The 16701-nt window shown below is 35.1% G+C and overlaps 1 non-coding gene across 1 annotated transcript; it reads left to right on the top strand.

Annotated features, from left to right (window-relative positions):
- The first annotated feature begins 16433 nt into the window (after positions 1-16433).
- LOC124895537 lies at positions 16434-16539 on the top strand. The gene has a single exon (XR_007051772.1). It is a non-coding gene; the product is annotated as a small nucleolar RNA R71 (small nucleolar RNA).
- Positions 16540-16701: the final 162 nt, after the last annotated feature.

Here is a 16701-nt window from a genome sequence, read left to right as displayed (position 1 = left end):
AGTACTATGAACAATCCTACTTAGCCATACAATCTCGTTGGTTTAGTTAACTATCTTGGTTGTTGATTTATGAGGTTGATAATATAATTAGGGAATGGGCATCCTTTAATCATCTATCTAACTTAGCCCACAACTACATCGTTGAGTGGGAATGTGAGAACTCAGTCAAACATATCTGTATTTCATCTTATAAGTGAAAAAATAGGGTGAATTAGTTGTATTCCTATCCTAAATGCAAATCCTAACTTTGATTTCTCTTAGATTTATTATTCCTCCTTCCGACTCAAATAAAAATATAGATTTATCCTAAGGGTTGTGAATTCATAGGATAGTAATAAGAAGGATATATAAAAAAACAAACATGCCAATACACTTAAATAAACTCAATTGAAAGAATGATTATTCATGTTATTGGCCTCAACCCTAGAACAAGGGTGCTTAGCCGCTTATGGTCTTACAACAAATCACAAGAATGAAATTCATGTATAAAAACAATAGTAAACTAAAGTAAAGATTAAGAACCCTAATATACTTTCTTTCATACTTTACATCCCCAGAAGTCATCTATGGTGTTTACAAAAAGAGCCAAAAGTCTTATTTATAGTATGAGAGAGGTTGGCCATTTTTGTGCCTTAGATGTGTCACACCCAAGTTATGGTGTGTTTAGGGGTGTGACATTACCTTATTGTGTATGCACACTTTTTAAGAAATGTTACTTTAGGTCTTCGGGAGTGTAATACCCTTATCTTAGAGACTTTAGGGTGTGGCATGCCTTAGTTATTAGAAATTTCATATTTTTCCATCGTTAACCCCTCCTTTTGCCTTTGATTTCCCCATTTGGTAGGTGTCATTCCAATATAATTTGACATTTTTATGCTCTCAAAAATTTGGAGTAGCATCTGACATGGTCTCCTGTAACATCAGACATCATGAATTAGTGCACATAATATAATAGAATTCACCAAAATGCCCTAGAACAATACATAGCTCAAGCTAGTAACACTAGTTTTTCTCGTGTAAACTTTATGTGACTAGTTTAATTCTAAACTTGTTTTGAACATACCTTAAACACTATAGAAATCTGATTTAACACTTAATTACTCAATTAGACTCATTAAGCACATAAATTAGTCCTTAAAACTAGGCTATTTACGTAGAGATAATGACACTTAGGTGCATAAATACACCTAAGATCACTACTCCACACTTAAAGCCTTGTTCATCCTTGAACACATTTTTATATTAAGCACCATCCAAGAAAGACTCCAACATTACAACTACTAAAAGTAAGACACTCAAGTTGGAACTAAAATGGCTACGTAAATAGCAAGTTCCATATCAAGCATGTCATATTACTATTGAAACTCATGAACACTACTTCAAAATATCCTAACCTCAAGAATTGAGTCTACCGAATTGGTAAACTCATGCATATTAGTCAATTAAAGAAATCATAGAAGTCACCTAACTATCATCAAACATACGTCCTCACCACAAGAGAGTTAACCATATTCACTAACAAATAAGTAACTCATCATAAAATTGGGTGTAACGATCAATTTTTCCTCACTCTCATAAGGAATTCACATGTCACGTAAGATGATCCATAGGCTTTCCCTTAGTATAGTACTCCACTTATATCAAAACATCAAGCATCAAGATTAAGTAGGACTTAGAGGTTTGGAATGTATGCTAAGGTATAGATAGGAACCATTCGAGTCAATGTAAACACGTAATTTTGTCCCTCCCGAACATCGCATTGTCAAATTTACTACATCATTACCATACACCCTCACCCATTTAATATTCTCCCCACAAGAATCCAAAAAATAATTTGTAACAAATCCATAACCACCTTATCCTAACAAACTCTCAATAAATTCACCACCCACCCTAACTAATTTTGCGACCTCACACCCTCTACCCCATACCTCCTTATACCTATATACCCCATACCTCCTTATACCTATATACCCCACCCCACTCATAATACATAGCACACACAAGATGGACACATATCTTACATATACATACACATCACGCCATACATGGGGACTATTTTTTCATCACCATACACCTCACAAAAACACTCATTCACCCTCACCAATACACAGAAACCATAGAATATATACACATGCTCCCCATTTGTGGATTTGAGAAAAACATTACACATACCTTATGATCCCAAGAAAAAGGAAAATTTACTCTTAATTCATATTCACAGAGGGAGAGACTCCATTATTTTCCTTCTTATATTCACACCACCACCATCTCACAATACACAGAATATTGGCACATACACACTACACCTGAGAGAAAAATAGTAGAGAGAGATCAAGAGAAAAAGGGAAGGGAAGAGAAGAGTAGAAGAGAAAGACATACGTCAGAAAGAGTTTCCTCAGGTGAAATCATCACCAAATCCACCAGGAAGTACCATCGGTTGTAGCCTGTTACTATTACAGTGACACCATCGTCAGAATTTCACCAAAAGTGTTAGCCAACTCAAAACAAGACCCTTATTATAATTTCTAGATGAAACCTGCCAAAAATAGAGTAGAACAATAGTTGGGTTGAAGTCAGCATTGAAACCAACATTGTTTCAGGTCCAAAATCAATTGGGGGGTTTGGGTTTCTTTAAAGTTCGGTTAATCCGAGGTTTTAAATCCTTATAGCTTCTCCATTTAATTAAAAAATAAAGTGTCAGATTGAGGTCCAATTTTTCAATGCTATCTCATTTCATTTTCATCTTAATATGACATTGACGTAGTGATTTTTGTGATTAGTAGTGATTGATGATATAATTTTTGATAGTGTGGTCGAGCTTCGTTAATTGTCATGGATTGATTGGTGGATTATATATTTAAATTAGTTAATTGTGAGTGAGAATAAAGTTTGGGAGAGGGATTGGTCTTGATAAAAGGAAATTTGAATAAATTTTGATTCATTGATGATTTGAAAGAGATAAAATTATAATAGGTCGGTTGGGTAGGCAAATAGTAGGCTCGGGTAGGCAAATTTAAAACTTGTGACTTATGGAATGCTTGGAATATTTGTTGAATGGTTTTGTTTACCGCATTTAGATTAATTGTATTAATTTAGCCGGGTTATGCCCCGAAGTATCTTGTACAGAAAGTAGGTTTGTGATCAAGGCCCGAAGCATCGGTAAAGAATAGTGTTGGGTAGTTAGAATAGTTTAGGTTTTATTTCAGCATTTTTATTTTGGTTTGTAATAAATTGGACTGGACACTATTTTAGGATTCTGATTGTTTTGGTTGTTTGTTTTTTTGCTTATGTGTTTTGTTAGTTTATACATTCTATAGTGTCATGCTAGCCGATATACTCCACAAATCGATAATGGTCGAACCATGGGATCAAGGGATGCTTAGCACTTTCTCGTTGGTCAACAAAATTTCTTAACTGGAATCTCTGTTCGTGGACCATTTTTGAAAGAGTCAAAAAATCATTTTGAAAAAGAATTTTCAAAGGTGACCTGGCACACTAGATTTGTCCCAGGTGGGAACTATGAGTTTAAATGAAAACAAATCCTTTTCAAAATAAATTTTATCTTTTCTTACTTTATACTAAAAAACCTTTTGAAACTTAAAATTAATTCTTTTTTGGTAAAAAAAGGGATTGATAGCTCTGGCGACTCCACTGGGGATTTTTCAGGATTCGATCTTATTTTTGAGTTGTATCAGCTTAGTGTGATACTATAGGTGTATAGACTCTTTATTTGTGTTGTTGTTTTATCATTTTTGAGTACCTACGTGTTACATGTTTATAGTTTTTCTCTTATGTGTTACCGCTTTATATCTTTCATCATTTGTATAACCCGAGTCATTTCATTCACAACAAGTCCTGTAGTACATGCTGTGTACACGACCTCTAGTTGAGTCACCCTTATTTTAGGAGGGGGATCCATCGACTAATATGGAGTGGGTGGAAAGCTATCGCAACCACCATCAACTATATGCTCCTCCGATCAGCTTTGTTAATGGACTCCAGCGTAGGTCAGCTTTAGGTCATGCTTATCTTTATCATATTGATACCTAGTGGGACCCACTTGGTCCTTTGTAGGAGACTCACCCTAAAGCATCCGTATGTACTAATTATTGTATCTTTAAGGGTTACAAGATCATTCAATGAAATGATTTAGGGAAAGTATGTGCTAGAATTAGAGAAAAGTGTGTAGGCAAGGAAAAAAAAGAAAAGTAAAAGGTGAGTCAAAAAAGAGTTTCATAGTTTTAGAGTTCTTTATGGGTTTTGGTTTTCACAATCCAAAAATTCAAAAAGATTTTTTACCTTTTACACTCATTTTCTCAAAAAAAAAAGAACATCAAAAAGATTTCCCTTTCTCTCCTTTAGCAAGCATTCATAATTCAAAAATTCAAAAATATTTTTAATAGGAGTTTTTATAAATAAAATTCAAAAAAGGTAGTAGAAGTTTTTGTACAATTCATATAACGAAAATACCAAGAAGATATTTCTTTCATAGTTGTTGGTGTCATTTTTATGTGAAGTGTCAAATTGAAAACTCAAAAAGATTTTATTAACTGTTTTTCATAGTCTGTTTTGGTCATGTCCCTCAGTCCATGGTCCATTAGTATCTTTAATTGTCTAATCTGGATAAACTACAGACACTTGATTCTCCTTTTTCGGGAGTGAGATACGTAGGCAGCCCTTCTAGGGTTTGGTGTTCTTATTTCAAAAAATCCAAAAAGATTTTCTTCACTCGTCATTTAGAATAGGTGTCATACACATCTTTAATATAAAACTACAAAAAGATTTTCCTTTAATAGTTTCAAGTTTTATTTTTGTATGAAATTCAAAAATTGAAAAACCAAAAACCAAAATATTTTTGGTAATCATATGTTTCATTTTGTATAGGGATTTAAACATGAAAAATGCAAAAAGATTTTCATCAATTCTTTTGAAACTTTGTTATTTCCTTTTCTTATTAAAGTTTCAAGAAAAAAAAAGAGTTTGATTGGCCATTTTTTGGTCAAACTTCACAAAGTACACACACCTGATTCTCCTTTATCGGGAGTAAGATACGTAGGCATCCTTCTTAGGTACGGTGATCTTTTTAAAAAGAAAAAAAAGAAAGAGATTTTGAGAAAGTGTTGAACTCTAGAACATTTGTTATCTTTTGTTCAGTTAGTTTAAGGTAGTTGGTTTATGGCATTCTGGTTGGTCCTCCACATCACACTAAATCCAAGGAAGGGTAAGCTATGTCCAATAAGGATATAGAGAGTGACATCATGGATCAAAACAAAGAGTCAAGAAAATGAGAATTTAAAGTACGAAATTGTGAGATTAAGGTAACAAATGATGGAAATGTATTGAGCTTGGGCTAGTGGGTTGCCTCCTCCTCCATTCCCACTATTGACCCCATAAATACCTTGAGATTTCCTTCATAATTGCAAGCTCCATTTCCTAATATTGTTAATGCACCACAACATGCCTCAGAATTTATGTCAAGCCAAAAGCATCTCAATGCTTCCATCACTCATTATCTATCTCTTCAGTATAAATCTACCACATTGACAGCACCACGTATGGTCTGTGCTTTTACTGCTCAACCTTCTACTGAGGCTTAAACTTTGACTATCAATCCACTATTTGTGTGGCCCCAATCTGCTAGTGGACCCATGTTCAATATTCTTGATGATCATTGCTATACTCCTGAGCCCACATTAATGTTAATTGGACCACTAGAATTTCCTACCAAGAAGCTTGGCATGGCAAAAGAGAAGGAGAAAAAGGTTGGAAAAATTATGAGTGTAAAAAATAGTATGGAAAGTTCTGTGGTACTTGCGGGTTATGAAGATGTTTCATATAAAGACTGGGGCATGTAATTAAGTGTCAACCTTCCTCCAATCTTGAAGATATCAAAATTTGAGAAATATGATGGACATGAGGATTCCATGAAACATTTGGGATGATATTGCAATCAATTAAGGGAGATTGAATGGAAAAAGAAGAAAAACATACCTATTGTTATTCCAGGGCCAAAACAGATCTTGAGAGGGTTAACTTAGCAATATTGTCAGTCTCAATCTCGAGATTACACATAAAATCCACATGCTCATCCAATATAAGATTCCTATCTACAAAATCAAAGTTATTCCATTCCACTTCCTAAGTATCCTTCAAATAAAGAAAAAATGTAAGCTCATCTGTCTTATTATCCACAATGGCATGCACGAATTCCTCAATATCTTCCTGGGCCCCTACCTATTTACCAAGGAAATTTTAAGTCCAAGTTTTAATCGAGGCCTGAGTTTAGAAAAAAAGAGGAAGTCAATGGATAATTTTACATAGAATGTGTCTGATAGCGGTGAAAGCTCTAGTCATGATGATGTGCAAATTAGTAGCTAAGATGTCAAGCTCAACAATTGTGAAGTCATTCCTCTCCTTACTTGGAAGGATTTTTGGTAGTTTGCTTTGTTTTCCTTTATGTTTTTCAAATTATTTTAGGGTTGTAGTTTGAAATCTATCTTGTTTTGTTTCTCTGTCATCTTTATTTGAACCCTTCTATTTTTCCATTCAATGAGATGTGGAGTCTTTTGTCGTTTTGTTTGTTTTAAGTTTTTTTTTTACACAGTATATTTTATGTTGGTTCTAGTGTTAGGACATGCTTGCAAAATTTTCAGCCAGATTTAAACTCTATTTTAATCATGAAACATTGAATCAGAGGGCTACAAAAAAGGCATTTGAGAAATAGGTAGTGTTAAGACATTTTGTGACCATGTTGAAGCCTTCTTTCAAAATTAAGGCAATTGTTTGAAGAATCATAAGAATAACTTAGCCATCAATTGAAAAGCATAGTTCAATTAGGTCAAATAGTAGACGTGTGATCCCTAGATCAAGAGAAACAGGAAGATAATTAGCTCTACCAAAGCATGGATCATTCAATGTGATGGATGTACACCAAAGATGGAGTTGTATGTTTGACAAGTGTAAAAGAAAAAGTGGCACACATGCTTAGTTAAATTTAGTGTTGTTAAAGTGTCACAGATGATCGTTATCTTTCACTTCATATTGCATGACATGTACTTGCATTGTCAAGGATTGATATGATGAAGGCATTTTATTCTGCTATCCAAACATTATGTCATCCTTTGTTTACCCCATTTGAGATTTAGTTCTAATTTCTTTCATTCCCATATTTTGAAATCAAGATAGAATCAGCAAAGTTCAAAATAAAAGGTGTCAAGCAAAATAATAGAGTTAGAAAAGTTTCAAAGAAAAGTCAAAAATATGTCCAAAAAGAAAGAAAAAGAAGAGTGTCAAGAAAAATAGAGTCAAAAAAAAGTTTCAAAGAGAAAAAAGAGTCAATAAAAGAGAAAAAATAAGAAATCAAAATCAAGCAAAAAGAACAAGTTGTCAGAACTACATGTGACCTGATTCTCCTCTTTTGGAAGTGAGATACGTAGGTTGCCCTACTCTAGACTCGGTCCAACAAAATAAACAATTTAGAATTACCTACTTAAAGAAACTGGGGCATGGATTAATTTCCACTATTTGAGTTGATTCCCTAAGCTGTAAGACCCACCCCACTTCAAGTGTCATTTGGACCTCATGCCATCTTTCTTTTCTTACCTTATCCAAAAGTCAAGTTACAACCAAAGGAAGACCTTCAGATCAATCTTTGAGAATGATAAGGCTAAGCATGCAATGCATATAATAGTATATTTTGGGAACTACTTGTCTTCCTCAGCATAATGAATCAGGAGAGAAATAAAAATGAGAATCTTATTGGTGAAAACCCTCACGGGTATTGTAAGGAAATGGTAAGTTGGGAGAGATAAAAATGAGAGAGTGTTATTGGTGAAAACTCTCACGGGCATCATAAGAAAACTGTGAGTTGAGAGAAATAAAAATAAGAGAGTCTCATTGGTAAAAATCCTCACGGACACCATAGGGCAATGGTGAGTTGAGAGTAAGAAAATGAGATTGGCTTATTGGCGAAAACCCTTCAAGGAATAACTAGCCGAATAAGGTCTCTAAATACGAATTGGCCCAGGGAAGTAACTCAATTTTAGGGACATTAACTCAACAACAATTGGTGAAAGTTGGATGGAAAGATCATATGGCTTAATCCAAAATGCATGTCAAATCATTAGAGTTGACTGTGACTTTCAGATAAATTATTCTTTTCTCCTTTTTAAATGGGGACATTCATTGTCTTTTATTTCTTCTCTATAGTTTTATTTTTGTTTTTTTGATTCAGTTATCTAAATTAAAAGAAAATCAATTCCATTTTTCTTGTGTATTTGAGTCAAATTAGTGTCAAAGTAAGTGAGAAAAGATTTCAAAACTAGCTACCATCTTTTTTAATTGAATAAACTAAGACAAAAGGCCATCATATGAAGGAGACATAATTGTGAGCGAAAATAAGGCATGCAGAAAGTATTGTCATCAGACAAGTCTTGGAACTCATGAAAATACTAAGGTTCAAAGGGTTTATCTGAGAAGCATGGCAAATGAGAGATACTTTGTTTGTTTCATATTCACTCTTAATAATCTAAGTTTAGATCAATGCTGCAGCAAGTCAATGACAACGCCAATGGTTGGAAGCAAGACTAAATATGACCAGCGCAAGAGCAATTGTCTTGAAAGCCAAAGTCAGAAACCATCCATCATGTTTTAAACTCACAAGTTTTCTTTGATGAAACAAGAAACATGTTACCTTCAAATCAAGGACTTCAGAGAATAAATATCAAGGGTTGCAATGCCTCACTTCTACAAATGCAGGAAGTAATTTCATTGCACAGGTTTGATAATAAAATCATGGTAAAAATTCATCATCCTATATACCTTGGAGACACCTTTCCTTGTCCAAGTATTTTAGCTTTCAATTCTAGGTGATACACTTCTTAAATTGAACCTTGACTTCTAGAAAATGTACCTTCTATTCGAGTCATTCCCCTTGACTCCTAGAAGATGTACCTTCTAGTTAAGTCATTCCCCTTGACTTTTAGAAGATGTACTTTCTAGTTGAGTCATTCCCCTCCACTCCTAGAAGATGTACTTTCTAGTCGAGTCATTCCCCTTGACTGATAGAAAACGTACCTTCTAGTCAAGTCATTCCCCTTGACTCCTAGAAAATGTAATTTCTAGTCGAGTCATTCCCCTTGACTCTAGGGAACTCCTAGAAAATGTACTTTGTAATCGAGTCATTCCCCTTGACTCCTAGAAAATATTTTTTCAAGTTGAGCCATTCCCCTCAACTAGAATGTACATCTTATAGGAGTTGGGGGGAGTGACTCGACTAGAAAGTACATCTTCTAGGAGTCGAGGGGAATGAATCGACTCCAAGAAGATGTATTTTCTAGTTGAGTCATTCCCCTTGACTCCTAGATGATGTAATTTCTAGTAGAGTCATTCCCCTCGACTCCTAGAAGATGTACTTTCTAGTCATGTCATTCCCCTCGACTCCTAGGAGATTACTTTCTAATTGAGTCATTCCCCTCGAATCCTAGAAGATGTACTTTCTAGTCGAGTCATTCCCCTTGACTCTTAGAAGATGTACTTTCTAGTAGAGTCATTCCCCTCGAGTCCTAGAAGATTTACCTTCTAGTCTTCCCTCAACTCCTAGAAGATGTACCTTCTAGATAACTCATTCCCCTTGACTCCTAGAAGATGTACTTTCTAGTCGATTCATTCCCTTTGACTCCTAGAAAATGCACTTTCTCTAGTCGAATCATACCAATTAACTCATAGAAGATACATTTTCTTATTTAGTTTTTTTCAAGTAGTTATGATTTGATTTTCACAAAAGTCCTCTGATGATAAACTGGGGAAAAATTTAATTCCTGTTGTTTGGAACTTTATTTTTCTGAAAAAATAGAATCTTTCTTTATCATAATCTCTGTTTGAGATAACAGTTGTTCTAGTTTTTGAAATTACAAAGTCAGGAGACCGCCTGATGAATAGGGTGATGAAATGACAAGTAAGGAGCCCGCCTAAAGAACAGAGTGATGAAAATTGAAAGTCAAGAGCCCGCCTAAAGAGCAGGGTGATGAAATTTCAAGTCAGGAGCCCACCTAAAGAACAAGGTGATAAAATTACGAGTCAGGAACCCTTCTGAAGAATAGGGTGATGAAATGGCAAGTCAGAAGCCTACCTGAAAAATAGGGTGATGAAAATTAAAAGTTAGGAGCCTGCCTGAACAACAGGGAGATGAAATTGAAAGTCAGGAGCCCTCATGAAGAGCAGGGTGATCAAATTGCAGGTCAAGAGCCCGCCTGAAGAATAGGGTGATGACAAGTCAGGAGCCCGCCTGAAGAATTGGGTGATGAAACGGCAAATTAGGAGCCAACATGAAAAATAGGGTGTTGAAATTGCAAGTCAGGAGCCCTCTTAAAGAGCAAGGTTATGAAATGACAAGTCTGGATCCCTCCTAAAGAACAATGTGATGAAATGGAAAGTCAGGAGCACGCCTGAAGAATAAAGTGATGAAATTTCAAGTCAGGAGCCCGCCTGAAGAACAGGGTGATGAAATCACAAGTTAGGAGCTCGTCCAAAGAATGGGGTAATGAAATGGCAAGTCAAGAGCCCACCTGAAGAACAGGGTTTAGAAATTTAAAGTCAAGCAACAAGGTTAAGAGATTGAAAGTCAAGCAACAAGGTGAAGAAATTGAAAGTCAATAAAGTGAGAAAATTATAAGTCGGGAGCCATCTCGAAGAACAAGGAGATGAAATTGAAAATCAAAAGATAAAAAAATAGCAAGTTAGGAGGCCCCTTGGAGAACAGGGTGATGAAATTGAATGTCCAGCAACAAGGTGAAGAAATTGTAAGTCAGGAGCCCGCCTTAATAATAGGGTGAAGATTTTCAAATTCAGGATCAAGTTCAGAAGTACCACCGACACAACATGGTCAATTTGTAAGTTCATATCCAACATCAAATTTTGTATGGAGAAAGAATCTATTCTCAAGTTCAACCAAATAAACATAAGATCTTTTGTCGATTTTGAAAGCATCAGAAACTTAAGTCAAGATTCCAAAAGATGTTGCATAGATAGGACTTTTGTAATTTCAGTTATCTTTTTAACTTATAATTTTTATTTTTGATGTAATGACAGTCGCGGATCAAAACCTTGACAGGGCCTCACTCGACTCTCTAACTCAGTATAGTCCCCCTTCTTGTCAATACTGGAACTACATGTACTTTGATTCCCACATAACTTGAGATATGTAGAATGCCATCAAGACTCGGTTAGCCTTCTTCCTTCTATTTCTTTCTTTTGAATAATGGTCAGATCAAAATTTATCTCGTTGTCTACTTCTTTGTCTGAAAATACTTTGTGTTTACACTCAAAGAGGGGCATAATATAGACACATAATTTTATCCCTCCCGAATATTGCATTATAAAATTTATCGCATCGTTACCGTATACACATACCCATTTAATATTCTCCCCACAAGAATCTAAGTAGCAATTTGTAACAAATCCATAACCACCTTAACCTAACAAACCATCAACAAATTCACCACTCACCCTAACTAATTTTTGCACCTCATACCTCCTACCCCATACCCCCTTCTACATATATACCCCACCCCATTAACAATATAGATACACACATAATTGCTAGGAAAATGAGAGATCACACTCCTCTATTTTTCTTTTTCATACACAATACACACACACTCCACATAAAGTGAAAAAAAATAAATTACACATACACACATACTGATATTCATTCATAGACCTACTAACAGAGAATACATACATAGCACACATAGTTCTTACAGTTCACACACTCTAGACATATATAGAGACTCGATACATACTGAGCAAAATAACGACACACACATCACGTTTCCTTTTTCCCATACACACATCCTGATATACACAACACACATGTTGGACAGACAACGGGGTGGAGATATTAGGAAAGATGTAGATAAAGAGGTACAAAAAGAAGAGAGAAGGAGAGAAAAAGGTTGATGGGGGCCAAAAATTTAACCCATTTTTCTCTGAGTTCCTCCATCACCGAACTCGCCAAAGCTCTAGCGATGTGAACATACTAACCCAGCCCCTCAAAAATCCAAGAAATTCAACCTATTAATCTTGACAAAGCTCCGGTGATATGATAGCAATGACCCAGCCCTGTCCACAGTCGAACCCACATCAGAAACTTTGAATAGGTTTTGTTGGTCATCATAATTTTGTTGTGATTTTAGTGGAAAATAGTAAAGCAATTTCGAGGCTGGGATTGTTCTTTTTGGGGTTTAAATTGAGGTTCTTTAGCACATATTCTGTCTCTTTATTCAAGTATTATTGAATTTTGAAGCCTTCTAATCGATGTCCAATTCTATTCCTTCCCTCTTTTATTTTGTTGTTTATCATATTTAATGCATTGAATTGAACATTCAATGTTGATTGATCTGTGTTGGTGGTGAATATTTGCTTATTTTGATTAGTTGTTGGTCCCTCTTGATTATGAATTGTGTGATGAAATGATATCTCATTTGAGAGATAAAATTAGTTATTTGGGGGCAAAAATTAGAAATTGATAAAGAGCAAGCGTTAGTTGTTTTGATTTATTGATGATGTTGAACGTGATAGAATCATGATAGGTCGAGCTAGGTAGGCAAATGGTAGGCTCGGTTAGGCAAATTTAGAACTTGTGAATTATGGAATGTTTGGAATATTTGTTGAATGGTTTTGTTTACTTCATTTATATCAATAATATTTATTTAGCTGGGGTATTCCCCAAAGTATCTTGTACACAAAGAATGTTTGTGATCAAGGCCTGAGGCATCGGGAAAAACATAGTGTTGGATAGTTAGAATAGTTTAGGTTTCATTTCAGCATTTTTATTTTGGTTTTTATTAAATTGGACTGGACACTATTTTAGGATTTTGATTGTTTTGGTTGTTTGTTTTCTTGCTTGTGTTTTGCTGTTTTATACATTCCATAGTATTGTGCTAGCCGATATACTCCATGAAGCGACCATGGTAAAATCACGGGATCGAGGAGTGCCTAACACTTTTCCCTCAGTCAACAGAATTTCATAATCAGAGTCTCTGCTCGTGGACCAGTTTTGATAGAGTCAAAAAATCATTTTGCAAAAGGATTTTCAAAGGTGACTTGGAACACTAGATTTATGCCAAGTGGTGACTCGGAGTTCAAATGAAAAAGGATCCTTTTCGAAATAAATTTTATCTTTTGTCACTTAATAATAAAAACCATTTTGAAACATAAAATAAATTCTTTTTTGGTAAAAAAAGGGTGTGACAGTCAGTAATAATGACTATCTTCCCTAAGCACTATCATACATCACACTATATATTAAACTCCTCTCTAGACAACTAATATCTCACCACTTCTATATTCCCAAATCTCTTTTGTTTTACCTCATTTCCTTAAGGTCGTTCACATATAGTAAGGAGGGAGTAATCTATATCATCATATGACATAATTTTGATCAGTTTCTTTATTTTCATCACGGCACTCCCAACCTCAATACATAAATTTTTTTCACACACCAACAACTACTATTTCTTGGGTCTTCACTTTAACCTCCTTCCTTCTTAAATTTTACACTTTTTAACCAACTTAATTTTTCAAAAAAAGTACTTAGGAGATTTGGATCAATTTATGGTCAATCAAAAAAGGAAATAGGCTACACATGAGGCTACCAAATAATAGGCTAAAGGCTCAATGAGGATAGCTAAGACTGTACAATAAGGGTAGATAAAAGAGGGTCTAAAATATGGATTTCAAAGAAATGCCTATATCATCTCCTAAACCCAACATTATTTATTTCTCTTTGCACACACAGAGGCAAGTTTAAGACATCAATATGCAATAACGAATACAACAAAGGACCTCACATGACACATGACACATTCTCAAATCAAATAGGTTCCCTATAGACTCTAATCCAAGCAATAACACAAATTCTAATTAAGTCAGTATCACTTAAGAGTTATATAACTAAGCCTAGGTATCTCGAACAAAGTCATTTAACTCAATTCAATATACTCTTTACATACAAAACCACTTGTATCATGTAATCATACATAGAACTTAACAAGAATATCTCACTTATTCCTAATACAAAGTTTTAAAATTTACTCCTAAATGAAAAATGATACTAGGTTCAGAGGGCGCCCTGTCAGAAAAAAACCAAAAAAAAAACAAGGGGTAGGTAAAGTGTGCTCCTACTAGACAGAGACCAACAAAAATTACTAAAAGTAAACAAAGTGAAAATCTTTTTATGATCTTTTTAAATTTTGTGAAAAATCTAGAAATCAACTAGAATTGGGAATCCTAGAGGACCACTTCACCCTAAACCATCAAAAGATTCTCCACCCGTACATAAAATCACACTTTTTCCCCAAAGTATAAATTAAAAGAAAGGAGATAAATACTATGTGAGGCCTCTAGGCCTATCTAGCAGCATCTTAGTCATCAACGAGGAACGATGGGTGCCACACGGAGTTTTTTCCATGATCCTTATCTTATATCTCCGATACTTAGATTTCTTATCAACCTGTAACTCAAACAAAAACAAAAAAATGGTTATATAAAGAAAAATAGGAAAAAATTAAAACTTACCTTAACTTGGGTTGGCTTCCAAGCAATGCTCAATTTATTATCATAACACCACTCACATCACTAGGTTCAACCATCTTTCATCAACCGATTCCTCCTATTCGGGGTCCATCTTGTCTCTCTTTTCTGACCTATTGAGTGCTTAATCTCAAGGTCTACAACTTTCTCCGTACTTTTATTTTTTGGCTTCTACTCATGTTTCTGAATATCAGGTTTAATGAACGGTTTGGGCAACTCCATAAGAGTATCCAAGGAAGTCATAAGCTAATTTCACTCCCCCATCCCTTAATCATCCACTTCCATTACTATGATCATGCATAAATCCTAATAATGTGAGGGTGTAGTCAGTGTTTTGTATACCTTGAAGACCACCTCTTCATCGTTCAATCTCATTGTTAGAGTGTCCTTTCTTATATTAATACTTTCTCCACTAGTTTTTAAGAATGGACGAGCTATTATTATCGTTACCCTATCATCTGCATCATAATTTAGCATAATATAATTAGTAGGAATAACGAATTTACCAACCTTAATACAGACATCCTCGATGATTCCTTCGGGCACCACCCTCATCCTATCCATAATTTACAACACCACTAAGCATGGCCTGGCTTCCCCAAACCAATATTATTGAAAATGGATAGGGGCATCAAATTTGTGCTCACCCCAAGTCACTCAAAGAATAGATCACATCAGTTTCACTAATTTGTATGGAGAGAGTGAAACTTCCTGGGTCCTTCAGCTTTTCATCATGTAATTTATCACTAAGGGGCTGCATTCTTCCATCAATGCTACCATCTCAATGCCACCCATCTTTGTTTTATTGGTCACCACATCCTTTAAGTACTTAGCGTACTTAGGCATACCCTGTAAAACATCTAACAAAGAAAGGTTAATGTGAAGTTCGTTGAACGTGTTAAAGAATTTCTTAAAGCATGAATCATCTTTAGGCTTTTTGAACTTTTGAGGGAATAGTAGTGGTGATATTTCTTATATACACTCAACTACTTTTTCTTTTGGGTACTTACACTTTCCCAAATTTTTAGTATCTTTGGCTACCGCTTGCTTCTCTTCTGCCTGGTGTGGGTCTAACTCTGCCTGTACCTCCTATTGTTTCTTTAGAGGTTTGTGAATGAGGTCTCTACCACTCATCAAGGTAATTACCATACCTGCTTTGGATTCTCTATGTCACTTGGAAAACCCCCTTAAGGTCTTTTATTTTAAGCCTAAGCTTACTGCCCCAACTATGCCTTTAGGTTCATTTGAGTAAGTTGCTCATTTTTTATCTCTGCAGCCATTTATTCTTGATTGGATAGGATATTTTTCAATGTTTCTTAAATATTACTGACCTGTGTGTTCTACTAATACTGAAACAGTTGAGTCTGAGAATGATTATTACTTCATGAGTAATTAGGCATACTCTACCAATTACGGTTATAGGCATTACCATAATTTTGATTACCTTTCCTTGCATTGCCCACAAAATTTACCAACTAGGGATTTTCTCTGTATGATTTTGTAGAGTCACCACTAATTCCAGAGTCTCACACTAGGACTGAGCCTACTGAAATACTTTTACTTGGGCCTGAGATTTGTTTACACTCAGCTTGCTGAACTGTGTCATCATTTGATTTTGAAAGAATGCTAACCGATTGGCCAATGTTGTGACACTGTCAACCTCAATTATACATGCATGCTTCTTCACTGCAATTCTAATATATCTCCATGCTTTATGATTAACTTATAACTCATCATATGTTTTCTCCATTGCTTTGCCACCTGCAGCTGAGTTTAACAAAATCTTTATATTATGGTCAAGTCCTTCAATAAAAGTATAAGCTAACAACTTGTTGGAATATTGGTGGTGTGGTTATACCTGAGAAGAGACTTGAATCTCTCCCATGCATAATAGAGATTCTCGTCTGGCTTTTGCTTAAAACTTAGGATCTCACTCCTCAACCCTATAGCTTATCCAAATTGAAAGAATCAAATGAGGAACTTCTTAGCCAAGTATTCCTAATTAGTGATAGAGTTTGAAGGTTTTGCCTTTAACCATTTCTTTGCTTCACCCAATAATGAGAAGGAGAAGAGAGTGAGCCTCACATAGTCATTGAAGACTCTAGT

Source organism: Capsicum annuum, unplaced genomic scaffold (assembly GCF_002878395.1).
Source record: "Capsicum annuum cultivar UCD-10X-F1 unplaced genomic scaffold, UCD10Xv1.1 ctg82866, whole genome shotgun sequence".
NCBI lineage: Eukaryota > Viridiplantae > Streptophyta > Magnoliopsida > Solanales > Solanaceae > Capsicum > Capsicum annuum.
The sequence above is the reverse complement of the archived record's forward strand: the minus strand, read 5'-3'. Positions and strand labels throughout refer to the sequence as shown.